Source organism: Magnolia sinica, chromosome 12, assembly GCF_029962835.1.
Source record: "Magnolia sinica isolate HGM2019 chromosome 12, MsV1, whole genome shotgun sequence".
Taxonomy (NCBI): Eukaryota; Viridiplantae; Streptophyta; class Magnoliopsida; order Magnoliales; family Magnoliaceae; genus Magnolia; species Magnolia sinica.
Window position 1 is genome coordinate 61724089 of NC_080584.1, and position 12628 is coordinate 61736716.

Below are 12628 nucleotides of genomic sequence, written 5' to 3' on the forward strand. Positions count from 1 at the left end.
TGCCTTCGGAGAAGAAAAAGGAAACCGAGCAACCTATCATAACCCTTTACAAAGGCACCCACGGTGGGGCCACCTCCTCCCCCACGCTAGATTCTCTAATAGAATCCAGCCCCACCTTTCTAAAAAAAAAAAAAGACACCAGAGAGAGGGAGATCTGAGGCCTTCCTAAATAAATGGCTCCCCTGAAGATCACTTCCCACACGTGTCAGCCCATCTGCCGGGCCATTTCCTTCTCCCAAGACGTGGACAAACCGAATAATCCCCCTCTTCTTCAGGCCTACTACTCTGGCTAATCAATACCGCCATTTCTAACCCATTTGGGATCGGCATTTCAGAGTGTCTGCCACAAACTTCGAGTCTGATTCAACCACCACCTTAGATAGGCCTTGGTTCAAACAAATGGCGAGGTCGTCATACACCGCTTGAAGCTCAACACTGTTGTTGGAACCTACCCCATATCTCATAGAGAACGCGAAAAGGAGGTCGTCGTTTGCCCATCTAAAAATACGTCTGCCTTCAAACCCCGGGTTCCTCTAGCTGACCCATCCAAGTTCAATTTTTCCCAACCCTTTTCTTGCCTACTCCACTTCACTGAGCATACTCTTTTCTTACAGGGAAGAAGGAGCGACCCCCCAACTCCCGAGGATAAGTTGATTGACCATCAATAGATTTATGGGAGATGGGGTCCCTGTACTGACCCACGCCAACCACCACTTGATAAGAGCAATCAGTGTAGCACCCGGAACCTGCTTGCCAACAAATTTAAAGTCATTTATAGCTTTCCATATTTCCCACAGAATAATGCATGAGGTCAGCCCACGCAACGCACCTATGTTGACCCCCGGAGAGTGCATCAGGCATCATTGACCCATTCTTTCCTGTACCGATGGTGAGCTGAGAGGACAATTCCAAAAATAACACTGAAATGATGCCAAAACTTCACAGCTAGACTGCCACTGATAAACAGGTGGTTCCGCAATTCCATCCCAGGACGTTGATATGATTCCTCCCCACAACAAACGCATTTTGAAGCTAAGAGAACCCATTTTTCATGTATTTTGTCATCAACCGGGTTGGCCCCCTGCAGCAGCCTCCAAACTAATGTGGAGATCTTCTGCGGCATTTTTGAGTGCCATACCCATTTGGCCCATCCCCTGTGCTGCCCTCCTTCTCTACGTATCGCCTAGGCCGATTTCACTGAAAAACTGCCTGATGGTTTGAGAAGCCATATGCAAGAGTCCATATCATCTGAAGTGCAGAAGCCTCCTTGGACGATGTGGTCCAGCACTCCCTAGGGAAGGTATTTAGGAACCGACGGGGAAGGGGTCCCTCCAGACCAAGGAAATCCCGCACTCCTTGTGGGAGTGTTTTTTAGGCTGGTTTCTCACTGGTGAGGCCCAAGGTGTACCCCTTCCATTGTGAGGCCCATTTCTCACTGATCCAGAACTTATGGGCCCTGCCATGAATCAAGGATTAAGAAAAAACTACCACTGGTGAAAAAATTCTAGCTCTTTTCACTAGGTGCCCTAAAAGCAATAGATGGTTAACAAGAAATATAAAAAGGCCGTGATTGAATTTCCATGTGGGAAAGAGGCCATAGAGTTGTTGACGGTCAGGATCTTCTAATCTTAAAGATTTTGTGGAGTCTTCCATCCATGCTGTGGCCTATTACATCAACTATCTTGATCACCCAGCATGCCTCCGCTTGTCCAAGCTCAAGTAGGGAAGAAATATTCTATGGGTAGGGTGAAAAGATGTTGTAAGTCCACTCACCAGGTGGGCATCAAACATGTATTGAATTTGGACCATGGGAAGTGTTCTGACCTTTTCCCACGTAAACATTAGCAAGATTACATCTTACAGCCTCATCGTGTATATACAATGGCCAAACAAGGAAGAATGTATCTGTTTTACTTTTGGTGATCGGTTCCAAATGTGGTGGGGACTGCCTAATTACTGACTTGGATTTCACATGGTGCATGCTGCAGAGCACCTGAAGAGGATTTGGACTCCCTTAAGAAATATTAAGATCACACATGGCATGTGTGGTTGGGAAATTTGACGAATGATTCTGATCTCACATTAGCAAGCATCTATGGAAGTCTCCCCTTTCGTGCAACCGCATACTTCAGTTCACTTGCACAACCAAACAAAGAAGCGATGGAAACATGGGTTGAAATAAAAGTCACGCCATGATAAAGATGATTATTATTGCCTTGCAATAAGAGTTACAGGGAGAAACTGATCTGACTTGAAGGTCATGCACGTGGCTGGGTGAAAACCTCCCGAACGTTGTCTAAAGCAAAATAATAGCATGAATAGATACATGCATAAACGAAATAGAAGTATAGACCTCTCCAATAGCGGTTGATGTAGAGAAGTGCTATGAAAAGCAAGAACGACATAGTACATAACACCGAAAAGCATGCATAGAAGATTATGTCATGTCCATCATCCTCATCGCCTGACATTGTTGGCATTGAAGGTGGTAGCGGAGAAGTGGAGAAGCAACTCTTCAATGATGGTCCATAGAGTAGGGGATTGCCTTCGTAGCTGGTTTCTCCAAAGGTGCCAAACTGCCCCTTCATCCTGTCTGGTATCTTATCGGATAAGTTATTGTGAGAGACGTTGAATACAGATAAGAAGTTGAGCTTAGTTAGTTGAGGAGGAATCTCCCCGCTCAATCTATTGGGAGAAAGGTCCAAGCTCTCAATCTGTTTTAGATTTGAGAAGGTTTCAGGACTTGGTCCACTCGATTGATTGTGGGACAAGTTCAATACATGAGTAGCAGTTAGATGTCCAATTTCAGGTGGGATTTCACCTGCTAACTGGTTCCATGACAGATCTACGCCAGACATAAGGTCAAGAATGCCGCCCTTGTAAGTTTCAGACCTCTTCTTTGTTATAAACTCCACTTCTTCCTCATCTTTTATCAAACGTCCAACCATAAAAGGCATTGTAACTTCAATACGGTATCCAGGCAGCTCGATGCCTGGATTGAAACCGTAAATCCATGGAGAGACAACAAAAGTTGAGAAGTCAGTTGCTCTTGCCCTCCCGAATGTCATATTACCAAAGCATGGCAGTATTATGATTGATGACCTTACAATGCAATGATGACCTTACAAACTCATGATTACTTGCATATACCTCTCTCTCCCTCCCATTCTCTCCCATCTTCCTCATTTGCAACCCAAGGAGGCCTCGGACGTCCAAGCAAGGAGAGAAAAACCCAACATTTCCAACCCCCTTCCTAGCTAAATCCCACCCAATCCAACCTTCTAAATCCCATCTCCACCATTGAAGGAGCTCCATAGAAGCTTAAGCATACAAGGGAAGAAGTATGAGAGGTGGGTGCTCCTTACGTGGATCTTTTCATTTTCTTGCATGGGGCAAGTGGGACCCACCAATCAATGGTGGGGGATCCCATCTTGGTCTCTACGTGTGGCCGATGACCCACCTTGAGATGCATGCATATGCCATGATGGCGCCATTCTGCATGGACCCCATCATGATGTTTTCTTGTTATTCAACTTGTTAATGGCCATCTAGGCCTTGATTTTGTGGTGGGAATAGGATTCCCCACCTGATCTTCTGATTTAGGCCCACTTGTTTTTGGGACCACACATGATTTATGTATTGTAGCGCTCTAGGGGAGCTCATAGTGGCAGAGCTCTCCTGCCTCACGTCTCTCTCGTTCCTTCTCTCTATCCTTCTCTTTTCCATCCTTTTTATGGCCCACCTGATGTGTGCACAACATCCAGACCGTCCAAAAGTAGGGACGTTCCTGTTGTCCAGGTTGCTGGATGTCCAGCGGCCCATATTGCTGGCTGTTTGGGCCTACATGGGTTAGACGACCACTCAGGCCTGATGAATGGAAAATACAAATATCCACTTGATTCAGATGTTGTACGGCCCATCCAGGTGGACCCCACCTTGATCAATGTAATCTATATCCACTCGTCCAACAATTTGTGGGTTATACCATGCAGTAGCGTGTTGCTGCCTAGTTTCCAGGCCCACATTGCTGACCATCTGGATGGAGCAACGTCCCCTATTTGAGCTTGATTTTTTATGGAAGTGGAGTGGCCCACTGATGTGTGGACCCTAACTTGATGTATGGTTGAATCCACACCTTCTAGCCATGGGAGGCCACGCTGGTGTGGGCCCAACCGGGCTGGACGGTCCAGCATGCTAGCACCATCCAGCAGGCTTGGACGATGGGAAAATATAAATATCAGCCAGATCTTTAGAGGAGGGGTAGCCCACTGATGTGGATCCCACCTTGCTGTATGTGCATGCACGCACATCATCCATCCATTCCCCATGTCCAGCAGTCCCTGGGCCCAACCTAAAGGCAGGCCCAATGCCCAGGCAGGGCCAGCGTCCAGCAGGGCTGGCCGTCCAAGTTGTTGGACCCACTTTGATGTTTGTATTGTACCCACGTCGTTCCTCCTTTTGTGGCCACTTGGACGGGGCCCACCTTCTAGTGGGACGTCTACAAGTGGGGCCCACGTTGTGTAATGTTTAGCCCACCATCCATCCATTTGGGACGTCCAGTAGGGTTGGGATGCTACTGGATTGACTGTCCAGCAGCAGGCCCACCCTAATATATGCGTTGTATTCATGTCATTCATCTGGTGGGGCCCACTCTGATATATATGGGCCACCGTGAGCTACGTATTCCATCCAAATTGACCACCTACTGGACCCCAGCAGGCTCAGGAAGTTGGGAGGGTTGGACGTCCGGCAAAGGCCCTATATTGTTGTATGTAGTTGTATATTATGAGGCTGTGAGGCCCCACCAAGTTGAAGGTGTAATGCATACACACTAAGCATCTATTTTCTGAGACCATGATCCCCATTTGTGCCTTGTAAGGCCCACCTTCCATCTGAATCGATTAAAGACCAAATAGTCCTTGGACGTCCTGAAAGTGCTATGTTGATAAACCCTAAGTATTATCAAATTTTAGTGAGCCAAACCAATTCAAGTTTGTATCTTGATTTGTAGCAAGCTTGTGCATCTGTTCACATTAAATCTTCGACGTTTGTTCTGTTCGTGCTAAATGAATCTATCTTATCTACGACGAACTCACCAAGATCTTCAAACTGGAAAAAGTGAAGACTTTCATATATTGAGTGAAGACTTAGTTTTTAAGAATATTATGGTTCAAGATCGTGAACTAGAAAAGTTCAAGAACTCAAGACCTAGTTGAAGATTATGTTTGGTATATCGAGTTCAAACATTGAAGATCGCAAGAATTAAAGTTACTGAAGTGATCGATATATTAAGTGTTCATATGTTCTATCTCACAAGTAAGGTATGATTGACCTAGATTGACCTTAGATCATGATTAGATCATTTCATACTTTCGGTTGGTCATTTTGGTCATTTTATAAGTGTAAAATTCTGTTCTTTTGACTAGCCCTAGCACTGGCTCGACCAGTCCTAGAAATTCTTCGACCAATCCAAGATTCGTTATGAATTTTCATAATTTTTCTATTGGTTTACGACCAGTCCTGGAAACTGCTCAACCAGTCATGTGAATAGTGCTCGACCGGTCGTGCAGTACTCGACTCGTTTTCCAGCGTGTAATCTGGATTGACAAGACCAGTCGTGTGAATAGTGCTCGACCGGTCGTGCAGTGCTCGACTCGTTTTCCAACGTGTTATCTGGATTAACACGACCAGTCGTGTGGTGTCCACGACCAGTCGAGCAGGCCACTCGACCAGTCGTGGGACCCACAAGGCCAGTCGTGCAATTAAAAAATCTTATCACACCAGAATTTTTGAAAATTTGTTTGGATAAGGTCAGTCGTAGCTAACCAAAGGCCAGTCGTGTGAACCGAGTTTTCACCTATAAATAGTGCTCGAATTTCAGAGTTTTATATTCAATTCTTATCATTCTTAAGCAATCACTCTGAGTTTATTTTGAGTACATTCTAAGCTATTTTGTGCATATTTAAGATTCTTTAAAGTAGCTCTTGTAATTTGATTTTGATTCTCTATTCCATTCTTATATTGAAAAGGGACATTCGATTTACCCTTTCTTGATATCAAAATCAATACAAAGCCTTTGCTGATTTAATTAAAAATCATTTAGACTTAGAACCTTATACACTTGTGAGACTGAACATTAAACATTTACGTCATCATCAAGTTGGTTCTACCGGGCTGCTTCAGAATCGTCGTACAGATAAGTTTTTACTTTTTCTGTAATTCAATTCCTATTTGGTTTGTAAGATTGTTCTAGAAAATCTCCATTTTTTGTTTATCTGAGGTGATCCAGTGTTCACTCCCCAAGTATAGGGTTGTGATGTAGTAATAAACTCGGTGAGACCGAGGTCGAATCCCAAGGGACTGATACCTGTACGTTATCTAAAACTAAGTAGAACGAGAACTAGACTAAGATGTAATCTAGATCAAATAGAATTTAAAGAATAATTGTGGAATAATTATCTAAAACTTAAATAATTCAGGGAAGGGAAACTGGGGATTCAGAGGATCCACTTGTAGAGATCAGGGAGATCTTATGCCATCACCATGAAAATTAAACTGAACTTCTTTTAATATAGTTTTAAAGAGATGAAAGGTATATGAATTAGAATGGATTCCATCATCAAACCATGCCCAGGAGGCAAAGCAACCAACAGAATTAAACTAATTACCAACCACTCAACAATGCATGAAGGTTAGGAAGGATACCGTCATCCAACCATGCCCATGAGACGATGGTGAACAACAGGGCTTCCTGACGTCATAAACATCAAAAGGAGGGAGAAATACTCAAAGCCATCGCAGATCTATTGTAATTTCAATCACAACAAATCATTAAAACAAACTAAAAGTATTCCTCTTAATTGAACTAAAATCAACATCAATCAATCTAGCATAAATCAAAGGCATAGAGTCAGTCTCATCACGCCACAAGCTTCCCCTCTTAGCCTCAGCTAAGAGGTTTAGCCACACATAAACATGATTAGGCTAAATCTCAAAAAGAAAAGAAAAGAAGAAGAAGAAAACAAACAAAGAATAGGAAAAACAAACAAACTCTCTCCTGTGCTTCACGTCCTATCTGTTCCCCCAAAACTCCCCTTTCTCCAGCTCTCCTAGGACATTTTTATAGCTACTAGGGCCGGTGGAGAAGCTGTCGCAGCAGCTACACACGCGCAACGAAAGTTTTTTCGCAACAAACTTCGGAGCCTTCAAACTTGCCACTTTCCTCGCTCAATTTTCAAAGAAACACCGTCCCTTAGGACGTTTTTGAGTGTTCTACATGATGGACCGTTCAGATTTACCATATGATGAAAGATGGTGGGCCACAATCACCTGAAAATTTGAATTTTTGCGGATGTGCGAAAGCTTCCACACCTCTTCGCTATCGTGATCGGTGGGCCCCACAGAGGTATTTTCGAAAAAATCCACCCCGTCCATTGGATTCAGGATGAAATTTCAGTCAAGAATGGGTGGTTTTGAACGTCCATTCATGAGGCCCAGAGAAGAAATCACGCAAAAAATCATTTTGAACGTCGCAGGACCGCCTGTTTGTGGCCTCTGTATTGCGCACATGTGCACGCATGGGTGTAAAATTTCAGCAAGGTTTTGTAGTATTCGAGGCCCTCTACACGATGGACGGCTTGGATCATCCGAAAAGTTACTCTGTGGGGCCCACTAGCGTCCGCAAAACTGACGTCGTCCGTCTGTTACGCAGCGCAAAAACGGACACTGCCATTTTTAGAAACAGACGCGGGTCAGCGCCTACTGACTCGCTGACTCGGTTCGGTGCGCGGCGGGAGTGCACAGTACCGTGCACTTGCAAGATCCGATCCATCCATTTATTTTGTCAGCTCATTTAATGAGTTGAGCCCAAGATTGAAGCATTTTCAGATACCAGGCGGGCCCCAAATCACTGATTTATGGGCTGATATGTCCGTTGGGCCACTTCCAGAGGGATCCAATGGCTGAAATTTGGCGTGTACAGTTAGTTTTTGGTCCTCGAGCCATGTATAAAGTTTCAAGCCAATCGGATGGCGAGAACCCTGTGATCTTGCATTCTGCGCCAGTTTCGGGCCTCTTTAACGTGAACGGCTTTATTTCCTCGGATCCCTGGTGTGTAATTTCGTCAATCTTAGTCCCCTGGAGTCCGTCTCTTGCCTTGGTGCATTCTGAACGTTAAATCCGTGCTTTTAGCATCCCGATCCAGTCCAAGCTCGCAATTACACCTTGCAACACAAACATGATTAAAATGGGCTATTAAACGGTACCATGTTCATAAATCCAGGCAATAACTGGGTCTGATATGCAATATTTGACCCTCAACATCCAGAAAACTCAGAGCGTGGGGTTTTTGAATTGTATAAGCCCACTTGAACGACACAATTGTAAAAGTTTTAGATGAACCTTGAAAAACTTATTTTGGATTAGTGAATGCTAATATCCCGAAGGAGTGGATATTAGGAGTGGAGTAGTTGTGTGGCTGTCGTTTAACAGTTAGTGTACACACAAGTGAACCACTATAGTTCTTTGTGTTTGGTGGATGTGTGGTTTATTGCTTTATCTTTTATGATTTATGATTATGGGATGTATTTGTGGATGTGAATGTGTAATCTTTAAATTTCAGCATTGTGTGGTAAATGTTGTAATAGATTAATTTTTATTTCTTTTATTTCCTCTTCAGTTTGAGTTTTTGATACTCACCTATGTTCTAGTAAGGTTGTCCTGCCATAAACCATTGGTTTTTGGTGTCAGGTTATCCTTAGAACCAAGTTTGTATTAACCTCTCAATACTCGATTTTTAAGGTTGTTATTTCCTTTAGTTATTTGCAATTTATTTGGCTATCTTATTATTTATATTCCGCTTATTAATTTTTATTTAGCATAGTCCTATTCACCCCCCCTTTAGGACATATAGCTCGGCCTTTTTACGTCCAGCAGGCCCAGATGGGCTGGACATCCAACCTTAGAGCCCATTTTAATGCATGAGCTACCCATCTATTATGCTGGATTTTGTGGGCTGTTTGTAAGCCTACTATGATATATATGTGTTATACACCTTGCCCAACCATTTTATAAAGTATATGGGCTGCCCCATGAGGCCCACCAGGATGCATGTGTTGTATGTCTTCCCTGGCCATTTATTTTCTAGGTTATGGGTTGCCCTATGTAGCCCACCTTGATGTATGTAGACCATGGGTCGTCCCTTGAAGCCCGCCATGATGTATGAGATAACATGAATGCTGCCCATTTATTTTATAGCTATTGTAAAGGCCATGGGCCCCATTGTGAGATAGTTTCTATAGTAGGCCGCACTCTAGGAGGCAATGGTGGTTAAATGTCCACGTTGTAAACCTCCTTGGGGCCCATTATTAAGCCCATTTCCATATTCTCTTATTGGGCTACCCCTAATCGTTAGGCTCCCATTAATGTCAATGATACCCATTTTCCCTTATTGGGCTATCCCAAACCATTGGGCCCATATTGATGTTAGTGTCACCCAATTTCCTTATTGGGTTGTCCCAAACTGTTGGGCCCACATTAATGTAGTAATTCCTACCTTAACTTGTTGGGCTAACCCAAACCGTTGGGGCCCCATTGATAATAATGCTTCCCGCCATACCCTGTAGGACTACTCAAACCTTGGGACTCATCTTGTGGTCATACCGGGCCTTCCATAGGAAATGTGGTCCACCTAGATACATGTGTTTGACCAAGCTCAGTGAGCAAACCCAAGGCCCACTTAGATGATGAGCGGGCTACCTGATCCGTTTGACAAGGACACATAGTCCTAGATCTATGGACCGCACTAAAGCCCACCTTGTTTTCATATCGGGCCCCCCATAGGAAAGCCCAATTATTACATGATAAAGTGGGTGTGGAAGCCCACTTACTGTACTTAGGCTCATCCTCTTCACTACCTTTGTTTTATGCTCATTAAACTCACCCCATGAGGTCTATCCTTGATGTAGTATGACACACAGACTGTCCACTATCTATAGGTGAGTGTTTCATCACCCCTTGCTGTAGATGGAAGAATCTGTGGTATCAGGTTAGTATATCCACTGTTTAGATCTAATCTCAATGTTTTAGATTAGATCCGTCGTCCTTCTTTGGACCTCATCATGTATTTACGGTTATTATTTATATCTGATAATCATGCTAGTGTGCTTAGTCTAGTAGGATACACCTAGTGATGGGCGAGACGATGATACATGTATGGTAACATGATAATGATGATGGTGAGTTGTTGGTTGAAATGATAGATATGATTTAATAGGTGGTGAATTATAACATATGCATTGATGATGGATGAGTAATTATTTATAGTACTTATGACATTGTTCATGTTAATCATGAAGTGAAAATGATCATTATAGTAATAATGATGATATTTCGTATGCATGATGACAAAACATGCTAGTTGACAACCATGCTTGATATCCAAGTAATAATAATGTACGTATTGATTATCGTGATGATAATGTGGATAAGATAATTATATTTTACTTGATGCATAGAAAATGATAAATAAATGAGGTTGGTGGACGTAAGGATGACCTTATGCATGATAGATAACTAATGCCTAGGGCATGTATAATGATAGTATTGGACAAGGGTCATGATATTGATGATGCATATGAATCCCTATATGTTATGTATTCTATGCACATGATTGCATGATACATGCTTAGTATAACATCATGATACATGCTCATACGCATCATTGGTATGCCTGTTATAAGGGATGACTGATTATAGCATATGCCTTTGGGCTGAGATGATTATGGGACTCCTTGTGAGACAGAGTTACCACATATGATTGCGCGATACGCGCAGGTTTGATGCATGAATGGATGGTATGATTCATGTTTTGTGTGACATGATCACTTTACGCCCTAACGACATCAGCGCTATAGCCTCCACAGGTATATTTTAAATGGCCTAATTGGACACCAGAAATGTTTGGTTTTAGCACTTGGATACGTTTGATGTCCTTGGGTAAAAGTCCCTAAACCCCTGTAGTCAGTGGATGTTCTAACGTCTAGACCGAGTGGATACATGAGTGCTCGAGTGTCAAATACCAGTAGGTTGCGTCTCTCACTATGTCGAGGTCAGTTGGAAGGGAATGTGGCCTTATTTGCCCAAGGGTAGTAGGCAAAGCTAGGCTGAGTTTGACCAGCTCGGGGAATGGGTCCGCTATCGATGAACCGGGTAGATATTAGTAAACTACTGGCCAGGCGGGTAGTGAGGTCTTTTCCACTCATTGGGCTGCTCGGCCGGGAGGGGCGGCAGCCAGTTTAAAGTATACTAGACCCTAGTAATGATTCCAGAGATGTACGGTACTGATATGTGAACTTACTGAGTAGAAGTTGCGTTCTTAATATTTGACTCATTTATTCATTCATTCACTATCCACTCAGGCCAGTGATGCACAACCAAACCATTATGTGTACCTTCGCAATGGTCAAGATTTCGATTGGGCGCGCGACCAACCTGAGATTAGAAGTTTACCACATTGAGTATATAGCTATTAAAATTTAGGTATGAGACTGGTTTGGATAGAAGTCCCTTGTGATGAACCCCAGAACTTGCGATACCACGTATTATTATCCCGACTACACACTCCAGCTTTATCATTTCTTTTGTGTTGCATATTGCATTGCACCCTTAGCATAAGACATTTGGTTTACTATGTTTCTGCATTGCCTGGCCTAAATACAACTGACGGTATTCATGGACTCGTCAGGATTTGCATATTGCATTGCTTCCTCAGTGTATGATATTTGGCCTACTATGTCTCCACATTGCATAGCCGATCTACATTGCTTCCTCAGTATATGACTTTGTCATATTATGTCCTCGCATTGCATAGCCTAAATAAGACTGATGGCATTTATGGACTTGCCAGTATTTCTGCTCACTCTGATATTTATATGTTTCGCACATGTATTACACATACATACACCACCCTCTAAGCTTCTTGTAAGCTTATGCACGACCGTTACGTGCAAGTAACGTTAGGTCGCAGTAGCATTGAGACAAGAGTGTGTGCTAGAACTTTAGAGTTTTTGCTTCATATATGTATTTCCCTTTCAACATTGTACTCGAATGATTTTATTAGTGGATATGTGGTGATGATGTTTCCGTAACTTGGTTATGCTTGTAATTATTTTCCTTTACAAAAAAAATTTATGTTTAAAATCATTCTTGTCGGATCCCAGGATCGGAATCTAGCATATGGGTGTCAGGAGACAAAAATGAGATACTACGGAGGCTGTCAGCGCCAGATTCAACGAATGGAAATTTTATGAGCCCGGTTTCCGAATTTAGAACGTAACACTTTGAATAATTATATTCATGATACTAATATATCATAATCAAGATTATAAAAAAAAATTATTTACTTTATAATTTAGAGTAGAATACCATTGTTGGCAATAGGCATAACATCTGACATCCCACTTTGTTTTATAAGCTCCGTTCAAAATTGTGGCTAAAAAGGTTAGAAATTGAGACTAAAGCCTTTAACCTCAATTTTGCCTCAATTATCCAAACTGAGGATGGAACCTCAGTGGCTAAAGGCTTTAGCATTAGTTTTGGCAACCGAGGCTAAAACAGCTTTTATAGCCTC